The sequence below is a fragment of the Bubalus kerabau genome, chromosome 10, assembly GCF_029407905.1.
Source record: "Bubalus kerabau isolate K-KA32 ecotype Philippines breed swamp buffalo chromosome 10, PCC_UOA_SB_1v2, whole genome shotgun sequence".
Classification (NCBI taxonomy): Eukaryota; Metazoa; Chordata; class Mammalia; order Artiodactyla; family Bovidae; genus Bubalus; species Bubalus kerabau.
This window is the reverse complement of record NC_073633.1, coordinates 71722791-71736861: the sequence shown is the minus strand read 5'-3', so window position 1 is coordinate 71736861 and position 14071 is coordinate 71722791. Positions and strand designations below refer to the sequence as shown.

At 41.6% G+C, this 14071-nt stretch overlaps 1 long non-coding RNA gene across 1 annotated transcript in view; it reads left to right on the top strand.

Moving 5' to 3' along the window:
• The window catches only part of LOC129621546 (uncharacterized), a 41472-nt gene extending 28775 nt beyond the window's left edge, over positions 1–12697 (top strand). The window contains exon 3 of the long non-coding RNA XR_008699437.1: positions 11158–12697. This is a non-coding gene — a long non-coding RNA (uncharacterized LOC129621546). The remainder of the gene's footprint in view (positions 1–11157) is intronic.
• The last annotated feature ends 1374 nt before the right edge of the window (positions 12698–14071 follow it).

The following is a 14071-nucleotide window of genomic DNA, read 5'->3' as shown; positions in this document are numbered from 1 at the left end:
TGTGTCCCCTGTCATTAGCACAAGGGGGCTGCCTGCATCCTCGGCTTGTCTGTGAGGTATACATGGATTTGGGACTCCTGGAATCCAAGTGGAACCGGTGCCCCATCCCTCTTCACTTTTGGTTGGTGAACTGCAAGCCCCCACAGACCTTAACCTCTACTTGACAACTGCTCTGGCATGTTTCAAAGGTATCACCTAGCTGGTGAGATTTCTTAATAGAAATGTGTGTTTATAGCTTTGTGGTCCCCTGGGATAAGAATGGGTACATTCTGAGTTTCATTTTACTACTGACTAGTTTGGTGAACTTGGGCAAATTAACTGATCCTTTCTAAAGTTCCGTTTCCCCAACTGCATAATGGAGATCGTAATTGTGGTAACTATGACTCGCTTCACTCGTTGACAGTACCACCCTCATTTCATAGGGCTATTGCGAGGATTAAATGAAACAGATTTCTGTAAAGTATTGATACTTGTCGTGGTACCTAAAGCCCATTGAGTGTTCAGTAAATACTACTATTGTTATGTCTTCTATGGAAATGGGAGCTAAGAATATGTACTTTTAAGCAGCCTGGGGTGTGAGTTATTGAAAATCCTCATAGCTGCTGTGGGTGTCTGAGCCTCTAAAACAGGACCTGGCTTCAAGTCCTCCTGGCAGGTCTCTTACACTGACCTCATGCTGGTCTGAGCAGGAAGTTAGTTGCTGGCAAAAGAAAGAGCTTGTCTCCTAGAGGCACATGGGTATCCCTGAAGGGAGATTCCAAATTCACCAGCCAGCCTTCAGCCAGCTTGCTAGACCCAGGCTGCAGCAGTATTTTGACTTCTTAAACTATTTGGATCACAGCTACCTCCTGAATCCTTGGACAAATTAAAAGCAGTGTATACAAGGAACTCTTTGGCCTATGTTCCCAAGCTGAGCCAAATTCAGAGTTGAAGGTTAGACTTGAAATAGCAAACAGAAGGAAGGCAGACAGGCACTCACACCTGGCTGCTAGGAATGAACAAAACAGATGCCCGGAAAGTCAGGAAGAATACGTATGTGAGTGTAGAATTGTATGGATTTACCATTTTGACTCCAGCAGCTCCTAAAAGACTTTCAAAGTGAGGGAGTGCCCCCTTAGGAGTGCTGGAGCAGCCGGGCACCTGCGTGGGAAGCCACACCCGGGCATTCCCGGGAGGACTCTGATTTATGGAGAGAAGGGTTCTGAGTTCAGCAGCATTTTTGTGGCTGGGATCAAAAGGGCTTTCTCACTGACCACAGATCACATCCCAGGAATCCTCCCTAGACAGAACATTCCTAAGAATGAATGTGGCCTTGGCCACAGCCCATGGTGTGAAGTGAGTCTTGGAGGGCATATTTCTGGGAAGATGGCATTTTCAATTTCCTAAAACAAAAGTTTTGTGTACCCCCAAACAAGAGCCCTGAAGATTTGGGAAAAATTATAATCTTCATTTCTGACCTAAGGGCAACCTGTTTGGTGGAAATTGAGCGAAACTGAATTTTTATCATGACAAATTATGTCACTTTTGGGGGATGAGTTTATTCATCTGTGAAATGGGAATGTTGGATTAGAATCAGAGGGACTGTTCTTAGGCAATTTGCTCCAGTTCTCACCACTCCCTATTGCCTCATATGTGACTTGCTGTTCTCATAGTACCTCCTCGATCCCATTAGGAATTTGAATTTACAATCTTGGGACTAGAAAGTCTCTAAACCCCACCTCAGCTCCCTAGCTATAAAATTCTTGAAAATCAGAGTTGTGCATAGATTTTAGAATATTGGATTCTATAGGCAGGATGCTCATGTGTCTTCTGGATCAAGGTATTTGGAGCAGTAGGAGCAGGAGGAGACAATGGACACAGTTAGAGCTGGACATGGGATACCTGCTGATGGACAGAATTGCCTGTCTGGCAATTTCAAAGCAGAGAGGAACATCGGTGCCAAGTGGGAAAACGTGTATGCAGGGTTGACATACCAGGATATTTCACTGTTTGCTTTTACAGAATATGCTCAAGAGTTGGCTTACTTACTTGTTCCAGGGCTACTTGTCCCTGAAAGGGTCAGCAAAGTTGTGCTTTCTCTTCTGACAGGGTGTGTAAGCCTGGCAGAGAGAAGAAAGGGGTGAGGAATGCTGCTCTTCTTTCTGCCAGCCAACACCATTTATGTAATTCTCAGTGGCATATGTCTGTAATGAGAAATACGAAACTGTGCTCCATATAATTGGAGCTCCAAATTCCCCTTTGGAAGTTGCAAGATTGTAACCAAAATGAGCTGGTGTATGGCAGAGAGGCTGCACAACTCTCCCTTTGTTTTTATTCCATTCTTGAGAAAGTCATAGCCAAGAAGTTTGTTTGATGAAGAAATAATTGTATTTATAAGTATATAGAGATAGCACCAGTCATATTGAAAGAACTGCCAACACAGAGGCTAATATTTATGCCCATTTTGTGGGTTCTGTATCTGGCACAATAGCTTGAAATTCTATTTAGATTAAGGATCCTATACAGAAGAGCAAAGCTGATGCTTTGTTTAATTAGAGATTTCTTTCCTGTCCTTCCTACTACACTGAGCATTTGATAATTATGTGGTGCTGATAACTTGGTTTTCTCTCCAAGGATGGGGCCAAGAGAAGAGGTCTGGGGGCAAGGACTGGGAGGGTGGGGAAGAGTATTGTAGAGTAAAGAGAATATGATATGATATATGGCTCCTACCTCACAATATTGCATCCAAAACCCAAGAAAAATAATACTCAAAATACCAACCCAGCAACTGAGGGATAGGAATTCTATCATAGTCTAGGAACACTGGAAAAAAGAATAAGTGTGTCTCTACAGTTAACCTTTAATTATTTGAATTTATACATTTGTCTTGCACCCTTCTTTCTGCAAAGAGAACTCACTGAATCAAGGAAGGTGGGCTCTCCGTTTGAAAAGTGGGCTCTGATAAATACCAAAACAAAGCTACAAGGTCCCTTAGAGACTCTAGCAAGCCAGTGTATTAGAAAAGACTGTTTCACAGTAGGCAGCCCACAATACAGCTAAGTGTCTATACTATTCCTGGTGCTTAGAGAGATTATATAAGGAGGGAAATTTTCCTTTTCTAATGAAAAGTTCAAAAAAATTAAATGATTATATGAACTTATATGGATTTAGATAAATTAGTCACTTGTCTACTTCTGTGTATAGCTTATTAATGTAGTTTTACATATATATTCAAAATAACATATCATATAAAATGTTTTAAATTAGAAACATTGCATTTTTCACTCTCTCAGTTTATGAACTGAATTTATTAAAGATTTTCACTTGGATATGTGACATCCAGGCCTTTTTTCTACATCCTCGAACACCAATTGACATAGCACCTCGAAAGAGGTAATCCTCACCTCTTTCAGACACATTGTGTTTGAATCTGTAACCCAAGCCACAGTTATCCATTTACATAACATTAGGGAGTTATTTTGTTTTTCATTCGTTTTTACTGGTATAGCTGTGATCACCACAAGGTAACCTTTACTCTGTGACTTTTAAAAGTGTCTTTTTTCAAAGTTCCTTTCCAATGACATATATTTGCAATTAATCTGGGCTAAATTTCTTTGTCTTTTTAATTTTTATTTATATTTATTAAAAATTTTTTTCCCAGGCCTTGTGGCATGTGGGATCTTAGTTCACTGACCAGGGATTGAACCCATGCCCCTTGAACTGGAAGTGCCAGAGTCTTAACCGCTGGCCCACCAGGCAAGTCCCTCTTAGTCTTCTTTTAAAAAAAACAGCTTTATCAGTTGACCTCCATAAATATCCCAGATTAGTTCTGATTGTATTCTATTAATCTGTTTAGTTTTTTGATTAAATACAGTGATTTAGAGCATGCTCTATAATGTAAATATCCCCTCCTCCTACACACGCATGGCCTCCCCCCATTAGCAACATCCCTACCAGTGTGATGCATTTGTTACAACTGATAAGTCTCTGTAGACATGTCATAATCACCCAGACTCTGTAGTTTTATGATATGGCTCATTGTTGGTGTTTCACATTCTATGAGCTTGACAAATGTATAATAACACCTATCATTATGGTATCATAAAATATTTTTTCACTGCTCTAAAAATCCTCTATGCTCCACCAGTTCATTTCTCCCTATCAATTCCTGGAAACCACTGATTGTTTTATTGTCTCCTTAATTTTGCCTTTTTCTAGAATGTCACATAGTTGGAATCATATAGTACATAGACTTTTCAGATCTGTACGTTCCTCTGGGGCATTTGAGATGCCAAGATAATATGTTCATGAGATCTATGGAGCCATCCAAGAGAGACCTGGACTCCATCCTGACAAGGCCCCATTACTCATGAGAAGGCAGGGGCAAAGGCAATAAGTGAGGGAGAGCTCCCGGTGTTCTGTGGGGTGATGTTGCTCAAATTATCTATTACTTCTTGAACCACTCCCCACTCCCCAATCCTAGTCTCAAGAAAATTGATACCAAATTCCTGGAGAAAGGGAATTTTGGAAACATTATTGAAGTGCATAGCAGCACTTTTTTGTGTGTGACTTGAAGAAAAATTTTAAACCTTGTGGGAGGTGAGCCCTTTCCCTAGCATGGCACAGCCACCAGCCATGGCAGAAGAATGACCTGAGTTCCACCACCCTGGGTTGACTTCATCAGGCAGGGAGTAGTAGGAGCACACCTTCAGCCTGGAAGGATTAATCTCCCCAGGCAGCCCTGTGGAGAGCACAGGGTGACAAAAAGGAGGGTGGATTCCAGGAGACAGCCAAGCCTAAAATAGTAGACAAGGAGTCCTGGTGAGACATCAAGAAGATCCTTATACCAGTGCTATGTATGTTTCTTCAGGTAACCCTGAAACAGGCGTATCTATGGCAGAAGTCTCCAAATCTATGGCCAAGAAACCTTGGTAAACTTTGAAAGAAGTGCCAGTTACTGAACAGCATCCCGTGGAGAGTCAAAATCAGTAGAGATGTCCTGAATCAATTTTTAACAAGCTCCCCAAGTGATTTTAACAGGCATCTGGATTGAGGGACCACTAATGTGGGGAAGCACAGATTTTGTTTTGAAAGTATTTCTTTTTAGGAAAAAAAAATTTATTTTTGGCTGAGCTGGGTCTTCACTGTTGTGTTTGGCCTTTCTCTGGTTGCAGGGAGCAGGGGCTATTCATTGTTGCGGCGCGTGGTCTTCTCATTTTCTCGCCGTGGTGGCCTCTCTTGCTGCAGAACGTGGGCTCTAGTGTGCATGGGCCTCAGTAGTTGCAGCACCTGGGCTCTAGAGCTTGGGCTCAGCAGTTGTGCTGCATGAGCCTTGTTGCTCCTTGGCATGTGGAATCTTCCTGGACTAGGTATCAAACCCATGGCCCCTGCCTTGGCAAGTGGATTCTTAACCACTGGACCACCAGGGAAGCCCCTGAAAATATTTCTTGAATTTAGTACTCTGTTGTGAAACAAACTTTGAGAAATGAGAATACACTCTCGTAAACTCATAATGCTGCTTATTGAATGCAGAAGTCATCTTAAAAACAATTATACAATTGCACAGGCTAGTGAGTGGTTTGGGCTTCCCAGGTAGCACTGGTGGTAAAGAATCTGCCTGCCAATGCAGGAGACACAGGAGACAGAGGTTCAATCCCTGGGTTGGGAAGATCCCCTGGAGGAGGGCACAGCAACCCACTCCAGTATTCTTGCCTGGAGAATCCCAGGACACAGGAGCCTGGCGGGCTATAGTCCACAGAGTGACAAAGAGTTGGACATGACTGAAGTGACTTCACATGCACACACAGTGAGTGGTTGAGAGTCTCTTTTCTTTTTTTTATTCATTTGTCTGCAGACCTGATCTCCCCTGCTTTCCTCCACTCCCATCCCTTTCCTCATTTGTCCTTGTTTGAGGACTTTTCCCCATGTGAGACCACCCAAGCTGGGATCCTGCACTGATGTGTGCAGAATCTCTGCATGTTTGAATCCTTTCTGCTACATCCTCAGAAATAAAACGATTTCCAATTTGTGATTTTTATTTTCTACTCTGCTTGGATTATCTACCCTTTGATACTTAACATATAATCTTACTCCTCACTTCTGAGTCATTGAGCTAGAAGTTCACCAGGGGGCATTTTTCTGTTTTGAATGATAACATTCATGACACCAGAGAGCTGAACTCTATCCTCAGAGGTCAACTTCATGCCCGTCTTTACCAGGCAAATCCATCTCAAAGTAGATTCTCACTAAGCAGGAACACACCTCGTTCCTTTTTAGATGTTGTCACGTGCTATGGGCAGGTGGTATTTGTTCCGTGTCATTTTGCAGAAGTTTGGGGTAAGGTACTTGTGCCTCAGTTTCTCCATCTGTAAAACAGGCAGTAGTGTACACAATGTAAACTTTTTGCGAAGATTTTTGTTGATGCAAGTGTGGCCAGTTCAAGTGTAACTAACCCCAAATGTGTTCATCATTTTAAAATGAAAATCTGCAAAGAACAATGTGATAGGAACTGCATTTTCAATGAGCGGCTTGAAGTCACAGTTCATAAAATAGTTCTGCACCACTGGGTTGTTTTCTGCAGACTTTGTAAACTGAAGGGATGGAATGCTCTCTGCTGTGTAAATTCTGCATCTGCTATTTCTTACAACTGCTTTCCCTAGGGCATAAGTGACCGAAGCAACAGAGTTAGTAGAGAAAACAGGTGTGCCTGTTCAAAGGAGGAAAGTAAGTGTATTTATGAAAATGATCTCCCCAGCACCCCAGCCTCCCTCCAGGAGAGATTCACAATCCAGGTGTCCCCTTGGGCAGAGCTGGCTCCTTGCATGGATTTTCCAACTTGTAGCTTGGCAAGTTCAGGATGGAAGACTGACCCCTGCCTGCTTATTTTCTGTGGTCCTGCAAAGTTCCTTTAGTTTTAGCTCATTGAGATTTTTCCAGAGTAAGATAACCACTTGCCTGGGTACATGCTTTCAAAATTGGAATCCTAGAACTTCACTGGTAAGTAAGGCAAATTGGGAAAATTGTGTTTTCATTTCATTTAGAAGCTATTTAAGATCCTAGGGCTATAGAGGATGGTGTGTGTGTGTGTGCATATGTGTGTGTGTGTGTGTGTGTGTGTGCATGCATGCTCAATCGTGTCCGACTCTTTGTGACCCCGTGGATGGTAGCCCGCCAGGCTCCTCTGTCCATGGGATTTCCCAGACAAGAATACTGGAGTGGGTTGCCATTTACTTCTCCAGGGGAATCTTCCCCACCCAGGGATCAAAACTGTATCTCTTGGGTTTCCTGCATTGGCAGGCAATTCTTTACCACTGAGCCACCTGGGAAGCCCATGCTGCTGCTGCTGCTGCTAAGTCACTTCTGTCGTGTCTGACTCTGTGCGACCCCATAGACAGCAGCCCACCAGGCTCCCCCATCCCTGGGATTCTCCAGGCAAGAACACTGGAGTGGGTTGCCATTTCCTTTTCCAACGCATGAAAGTGAAAAGTGAAAGTCAAGTCGCTCAGTAGTGTCCGACTCTTCGTGACCCCATTGCAGCCTACCAGGCTCCTCCACCCATGGGGTTTTCCAGGCAAGAGTACTGGAGTGGGGTGCCATTGCCTTCTCCGTGGGAAGCCCATAGAGGATGGCAAATCAGAGCAAAAGCATAAAAGGTCTAAATGTTTAATAATAAAAGAGCATAACACAGCCTCACAGGGATGCCCAGGAGATGGTGGAAGGTCACAGGACCTTAGTAAGTACAATAAGGCCTGGGTTCTGTCTGGTTTTAACATTTGCAGGATGGAAACTGAATTTTGTCAGTATCTAGGAACTCGTAGAGACTATCTCATTCTCACAAAACTTGGAAGAGATTGCACAAACCAAAGTAATGATGGTTTGACTTACACTGAGAAATTGCCTGTCAAATTGACTGGATGCTCTTATTGGCTGGAATATTTATATTAATCTACAACAAGAAATATAGCTACCAATTGTACCAGGCATTTATACCAGCTTGCCTAGCACTTTTCTCTGTGGGATGGCTACAAAGGAAATTAAAATATAATCAGAAGACTGTATGTTGAACATGGAGAGTGACCTTGTCAATATTCATATTGAGTGCATCAAGCCACATAACCTGGTGTGTACCACCTATAGGTATCAGATATGCCAGGCAAACTGGATGTGTGAACCAGAGGATCAGAACCTCTTCTTCCCAGAGTGGTGCTAGAAGTTTCCTGTCACATTTGAATTAACTCATTTTTTTTTCTGCATTCTGATGACAAACACCTTTCCTCACCCAGTGTTTCTCAAATGTGTCTGTGATTCACTGGTCCTACCAGATTCTTTGAGAAAAAAAGGACTCTGACAAATTCAACACTGCCTATCATATCCTCATTTGTGAGTTCATTACGCTCATTAACACATTAAAAGTTCTGAGCAAACCTGTTTAACTTTGTTTACCCCCACATTTTCCAAACTTGCTTGACCTAGAACTCATTCTTGCGACCCCATGGACTGTAGCCCACCAGGCTCCTCCATCCATGGAATTTTCTAGGCAACAGTACTGGAGTGGGTTGCCATTTCCTTTTCCAGGGGATCTTCCCAACCCAGGGATCGAACCTGGGTCTCCCGCATGGCGGGCAGACACTTTACCTATAAAATATCTACTAGCATCCTAAGGAACTACGTGTTCCAGGGAGTGCGTGTACTCAGCTGTTCACTCATGTTCAACTCTGTGTGACCTTATGGACTTGTAGGCCGCCAGACTTCTTTGTTCATGGGATTCTCCAGGCAAGAGTACCAGAGTGGGTTGCCATTTCGTCCTCCAGGGTATCTTCTCAACCCAGAAATCAAACCCCCGTCTCTTGCATCTCCTGCATTGGCAGGTGGATTCTTTGCCACTGAACTATTTGGGAAGCCCATTCCAGGGCATACTCTTAGGGAAATGCACATATAGCCATGAGTGCCACCAGTTGGTCAATAGTCAAGCTCTTTTTCTCTTGCATTTTGCCTGGATAACACTCAGTTTTGTGGCTGCCTGACTGTTGTCTCTAGATTCTGCCTGGAATGATAGAAGACAAAAGAGACGATAGGAAGCAGGGTAAACCTAAAGAAAGGTAAGATGGACCTAGGGTGACATTAAGTTCAGGAGGCTAGAATGGCTAGCTTGTAAATTTCCTTCTGGTCCTAAATATTTAGGGGCTGTAAAGATTCTGGGGAAAGAACATTCCCTTTATCAGAATTCTATACTTTTTCTTTCTCTATCAAATGGAGAAAAAAACAACTTTGCTTTATAGGAAAGAGAAGATTTTCTGAGAACCTACATGAGTCATTCTTATTTGTAATGGCTTTTAAGCCTTAGCAGGTGGAGTAGTGTTAAAAGGCCAGGCTCAACATGAGAAAACCTGGGTGCAAATCCCAATGCTACTCAGGTGTTACTTGGAAAGTGACTTTAGATTCATCTTTGTCAGTTTAAATGGAGATAACAATGTTGGTTCATAATGTCATTGTAAGGATTAAATAATGGTTGGATAATACCCAACAGTGCTGAGCACTGTGCTAAGTCTTGTACATGCTTGTTTCTTTACAATCATCCTAAACAATTCTATGTGGTAAGTACAGCAGAAGCAGAAACTAAGATGTAAGGTAGTAAAAACCCCACTCAAGGACACACAGCTGGTAATGGTTGAGTGGCATTTTAATCCACAAGTCCATTTTCTTTGTTATAGTGCTACATGGAGAAGCCTAGAGTCTAACACACAAGCGTTTAATCCATGTTTTAAAATATAATTGGTTTTCTTTTTATTTAACATAATTAGTCCACAGCCAAATGGCTGGACTGATTCATGTTAAGTATGAGATTATAGAAAAAGGCAGAGAAAATGATCCTCTAGGGAAGAAAAACCTTGTCAGATAAACCTGATATATTGGTAATGTAAAATTTTTATTAGATTATATTTAGGAAGGTCTGCTTGGTACTTGGAAGTCCCTGCATTCAGCGATCTTTGTTGTCTATGTATTATTATACTGGACTGAATGCTCCATGGCAGGCTGTCATATTTTACAGTGAACTTTGTGGTCACCTAACCTTTTGGTGATTTCCCACAACATGACACCTAACTTTCCAAGACAGAAGCCAGAAAACAGATCTGTCAGATTCCTTTGTGACTAGGGGGCAGACCTGTGATCTGGGCTTTGTGATGCAGTCCATGCAAGGTGGATTCGGAAGTGAGTCATAGAAGGAGACAGCTGCATGGAAGGGAGCCAGTCTTCTGCTAAGGCTGACGATGGAGATCTTGGGGAGGTGACGGTGGCAGAGTTCTGGTCTTCAGTCCCAAGGATGGCAGTTACTGACAGGGGCAGAGATGTTTCTCTTACTGAAGTCCCTATTCTGCATGTTCTTGCTGGCTGTGTGGCTTCAGGATTTGGATCTCTGACCTTTCTGAGCTGCTGCAACTGAAGCTAAGTTGCTTCAGTTGTCTCCAACTCTGTGTGACCCCATAGACGGCAGCCCACCAGGCTCCCCCGTCCCTGGGATTCTCCAGGCAAGAGTACTGGAGTGGGTTGCCAGTGCCTTCTCCGTTTCTGAGCTACCCAAAACCTAATCCAATTCTTTTTCCATTTAAACTTTCCACAGTGGATTCTGCTGTTTGATACCATAAATCATCACTGATACCCTGTTTAATTGTAATACCTGACACTCTACCAGGCATACAGTAGACACTCAATGAATGCTTAATGAATGCATAATTGGAGGGTAATTATGATACTGGTGACATATGTATAAATCTTGCTATAGTATATTATTACTTTTTTACCTTTCAACTTGATCCCTTGGAAACTTTGGCTAGGGACTTGGTATGCGACATTTTTGTTTCTGGCAGTGACGTTGTAGGAGCATTATAAATATTAAGTCACTACTTTACTTGATTCTGAGGGTTTGTTACTGAAGGTTTGTAGATATGTTTATACCAGGTTTCCCTCCGTTATAATTATGTGAACAAGTTATCCTCATTTCTACTTTTAAGAAGGAAACTTGGAATGTATGAGGTCTGGAGTTAAGTTAAAGCTGACATTTTTCTAGTGAATACTCTACCTGCAAATCGCTTCATCCTTTGAGAGATGTTTAACTATGAACCTCCAAGAGTTCCAGAATAGTTTTTTAATCTGTTATTTTTGTTTTGTATTTTCAAATAGCCCTGGGATTTCTTTGGAAGGAATGATGCTGAAGCTGAAACTCCAGTACTTTGGCCACCTCATGCGAAGAGTTGACTCATTGGAAAAGACTCTGATGCTGGGAGGGATTGGGGGCAGGAGGAGAAGGGGACGACAGAGGATGAGATGGCTGGATGGCATCACTGACTCGATGGACGTGAGTCTCAGTGAACTCCGGGAGTTGGTGATGCACAGGGAGGCCTGGCGTGCTGCGATTCATGGGGTCGCAAAGAGTTGGACACGACTGAGCGACTGATCTGATCTGATAAGGGCTTATTCAGAAATTGGTCCAATTTAGTATTGTTTTGTGGTAGTTCAGGGATAGCAGATCCTTGCTTGCCACCTATAATTTAGACCCTAAGAACCCCCAAATAATGAAGTTTTGCAGCAGCAGCATGCCCAAGTAACATATAAGATTTATCCTAGAAGCTATATAATGTGGGACATTTATATGTTGGAACAAACTTTCCTTTAGTTTCCTTAACACTTTTATACTTCTTTCTGAGCATCCACTGGTTTCTTGGGGACATCCGTGAAGAAGAGAACCTGACTAGAAAATACCTGATACCTGATAATACCTGCTGACGCTCCACTAGACATACAGTAGATGCTCAATGAATGCTTGATGAATGCATCAGTGGAGGGTAATTATGAAACTGGTGATGTGTGTATGAATCTTATATGTTATTTGGGCATAAAACTTTGTTATTTGAGGCTACTAAAATTTAGATTTGGAATTCAACTTGGCAAGAGGTAGAAGGACACCACTGAGTAACTGGGAAGGAGACTGGAAGATCACATCCCTACCTCCCTTCTCTCTCAGGCCGAAAGAAAGCCAGACTTCCATAGCAGAACTCACCCACTCCCATTCTGGTTTCTTTACTAAGCATGACACCTATGACCTTCTCAAAGAGAAATATCTATTTCCTGGAATTTTAAGATTTATACCTTCTTATATATATATTTTTTGGTTCAAATAGATTTTAACTATGGAAAATTTCACCAAAAAGAAGTTGTTTTGTGAAGGTTATATTTTGCCTAAAATAAAAAAAAGAACGAATGGCCTTATACTTACACATTAGGATACTCTTAAGGGTCTGGCTTATCTACAGAAAGGACAGTTACAAGATAAATTTGACACTCCATTTTAATCCCACCCCCAGCAGAGTCACATTTTTGCGGCACTTTTCTTTGTCAAGAATCAGGGTAGAATATGCAAGAAATAGGTTTTTGTTTTTGAAACAACAACTGCTAAGCAACCACTATCAACCACCTTCTGTTACCAAGTTTTGGGCAGATAGTGGCTGAGTGGGTAGTTCCAGAAGCTCTCCCCAGATTTTGGTGCTTTGATCACACAATAACCTTTGAAAATCTGTTTATATACGGACTGTGCTGTTTTTCCTCTCATGTTTAAAGTTGGCAGTATAACCACAATTCTGTAATTCTGCAAGGGAAGTGTCATGGGAAATAGTGTATCACTGTGCTTATAAAGTGCAATGGAAATAAATACTAATGCATAATATTTCTTTCTTGGCATATCTGAATCAGACTCTTGCTAATTAGTCACTTCTTTGGATTTCACCTCGGGAAGATGCCCCTACTGGCCAGAGGATGCCATGGAAATCATACTGAGGTTAAAACTAGGCAGAAGATATGTAGGGCTGGCATGAACAAAAGGTGTTAACTTCATCCACCAGGGCTGTAGAAGCATAAAGACAATTGCCTCACACCCACACAACATTAATCTTTGTTTCACATAAGTGTGTTCTCTTAGCAAGGATGAGTATTTGCCCTGTGGGAAAGAAAAAAGTAGAACTATCTTTTAAAATTTTGAGACATTACACATTGACACTTATACTGTTTATTGTAGGACAAACTTGATTTAAGGAATCAAAGTATTTATACCCCATGGTGTTTAATATGATGTATATAAGTATTTAAATATTCAACCTTGCTGTTTTCCATCAGGATTCTGCTTTGGGCTTTCTCTTAAAACCAGAGGTCAGATTTTTAAATATGTGTATATATCATTGTCACAGGTGATATGCTATGCATTATTTCATATGATATACAATTAATACTAATATTTTAGTATATATGTTCCATCTATTTTTTGCTTAGGTATATTTACATGAGTATACTTGTGTTTATTGAAAAATCATAATATACTAGCTGTTTTCTGATTTTTGTTTTTCCATCACATATCAAACATTTTCTGCTTTGTTAAATATCTTCTTAAAAATATAATACTTGTACCACACTTTATTTGTTATTGTTTAGTTGCTAAGTTATGCCTTACTCTTGGCAACCCTATGGACTATAGCCCACCAGGCTCCTCTGTCCATGGGATTTTTCAGGCAAGAATACTGGAGTAGGTTGCCATTTCCTTCTTCAGGAGATCTTCCTGACCCAGGGATCAGACCCACAGCTCCTGCACTGCAGGAAGATTCTTTACTGCTGAGCCACCGGGGAAACCAGACCCTAAGTGTTGTATATTTAGTTTTTTTTTTAGGTATGTTAAATGTGCATGCTCCTTGTGTGTAAATCCTTGGATTCATCTCTGGTTAGGTTATTGGGATAAATTCTTAGAAATGTAATTATAAGTCAAATGGTATATACCTTTGATACCTGTTGCTTAATTGCCTCTAAAACATTGAACCAAATTGTATTCTTACTCACATTTATATATATATTGGTTTCTTCCTGCACACATATGCTGGTTTTTATTATTTTTAAATCCTTATCCGCCACAGGTATACATGTGTTCCCCATCCTGAACCCTCCTCCCTCCTCCCTCCCCATACCATCCCTCTGGGTCGTCCCAGTGCACCAGCCTGTGGCGGATTCATTTTGATATTTGGCAAAACTAATACAATTATGTAAAGTTTAAAAATAA